We start from the raw sequence: 2,375 nt of genomic DNA, 5'->3' as shown, positions 1-2,375 counted from the left end.
GCCGCCGCCCCGCCGCACCGCCCCGCCGCTGGACGCCTCCGCCGCCGCACGCCGCCCGAGGTCCGCCGCCGCCTCGATTTTCGCGCTAGTTTTTTTTATTTTTTTCGAAAAACCATTCGGTTTTTCTGTCGGTTTTTTTTAGATTTGTTTTTTCAAACAGATCGGTTTTTCCGGTTTATTTAAATAGCGAGCGTTCATCTGTTCATTCGTTCTAGCGAACATTCGTCGTTTTTTTCTTTTTCTCGGATTAAATCCGTGATTTTTCTGATCGCGATTCCTGATCCGATTTTCGTTTTAGTATATTTTTTCGCTCGTTTATCAGAATCAGGCGATTCAAGCGCCTGGAGTTTCGTCTCAAAACCCTCTATCCGTTTAATCAACTTAAACAAGATTTTGCTACTGTAAAAATTGCCCTAGGCCCGGATTTGTAGAACAAAGTTGTTTTCTTTCGCCGTTTGACTTTCGTTGTTTCGTTCGTTTTGATTCTTTTTGCCAACCGGAGTTCTTAAGTTGAACCTTCTGGTTAGATCTCTTATTTGAGTTTTACCCGTGCATTAGATGAGTATTTATTGTATGCTTGTTTGTTTGTCTGCGATAGAATACCCGGAGTGTGCCGCTTGTTACTTCGAATCTCTAGGTTTCGCGGATCATCAACAAGGCAAGTAACACTTTGATCATACCTTTTCTACTACCCAGTTTTATTGCATTAGATCAAATCCTCACACATTGCATGATTAGGATTCTAATTAAATTGTGGGATGGGAAGTAGTTGAGGTAGTACCTATTACCTGTTTATTATCAAACCTTTGGGAGTTACTTCCACGTTTGCTTATTGTGCCATGCTATGCTAGTAGACGTGGATTGGGTGAGTGATATCCATGATAGATGTGAGTTTGTTAATTAATGGTTTATCTAAGGTGGCAACTTAAACACACATCTGGGTGGATTGAGGCACCTGGGTATTCCAGGACTTGTCTGTTTTCTTTCGGACCGCCACCCAGGCTCAAAGGGATCATGAGACTATTCATACTAGAAACTTCCGTGTGCAGCCACAAGCTATTATGGGCTCTAGCATAGTTGACTAAGTCGTGCGAACTCTTACAGTGGTAGACTAGCAGATGTAGGGGATGTAGGTGGTACGGTCTACCCGATCGTAAGGTGCTAGCGCTTCTGAAAGACTATGTCTCGGTCATTCGTCTTCTCAAACACCTTGTAGTGCGAGAAACGAAACGGAGGCGATCGAGTCTTGTGGGGAAAAGTGCACAACCTCTGTAGAGTGTAATAAACTAATCATGATTAGCCGTGTCCCCGGTTATGGACATCTTGAGTATCTAGTACCTGGATTATCATGTGAATCTCAACATGTTACTCTAAATTAATTTTGTTGGGTTTTGTTTAATGATGATGCTTAATTGGGATTGAGAATGCTGTCAACCATTCTCAATGTTTAACAACTACCATGATAGTAATTAAATTTATTCCTTTGAAGTAGGGAAAATTTGGCTTTACGCAAAACTGTAACCATAGAGCTTTCCACCAGCCAAATATGCATATAGTATAGTTGTTTCATTCCATTACCCTCCATGTGTTACATTGCTAGAATATTCCATGTGCTGACCCGTTTCGGGCTGCAACGTTAATGTTGCAGACTTTTCAGACGATGATTAAGGAGTTTTTAGGTCGTGGTTCTATACTCAGTGATGCCGTTGGAGTTGATGGACTCACTTATCTTCCAAGCCTTCCGTTGTTATCGTTATTAGATGGCCTTAAGCCATATTAATTGTAATAAGTTCTCTATTGAGACACTTGATGTAATAAGTGTGTGATTGCTACTCTGTTGTAAATCCTCTAAGTACTGTGTGGTGTTAGCATTACTGATCCATGGATGACACAGGAGCACAGAGATCAGACTGTTTGAGGTCTGGTCGCTACAAATCAGGAGTTGCAGAATGAACAGAGACTAGTTAAGGGTGAAGTGACGATGTGTGTTGGAAGTAGTTCTAAGATTGATATGATCATCATCGCACTCTCCCTGTACTTTCGGGATTAGTGTTGAACCTAAATAAGTGTTATTTGGTGTTTGCGTTGAGCATGAATATGATTTGATCATGTTTATTGCAATACGGTTATTCATTTAAGTTAGAGAATAATTGTTTGTTCTATTTACATGAATAAAACCTTCTATGGTGATACACCCAATGAAAATGGTTCGTTGGATCTCGATCGTAGTGATACACATATTCATAATATTGAAGCCAAAAGATGCAAAGTTAATAATGATAGTGCAACTTATTTGTGGCACTGCCGTTTAGGTCATATTGGTGTAAAGCGCATAAAGAAACTCCATGCTGATGGGCTTTTGGAACCACTTGATT

Source organism: Triticum dicoccoides, chromosome 3A, assembly GCF_002162155.2.
Source record: "Triticum dicoccoides isolate Atlit2015 ecotype Zavitan chromosome 3A, WEW_v2.0, whole genome shotgun sequence".
Taxonomy (NCBI): Eukaryota; Viridiplantae; Streptophyta; class Magnoliopsida; order Poales; family Poaceae; genus Triticum; species Triticum dicoccoides.
Note: the sequence above shows the minus strand (reverse complement) of the source record.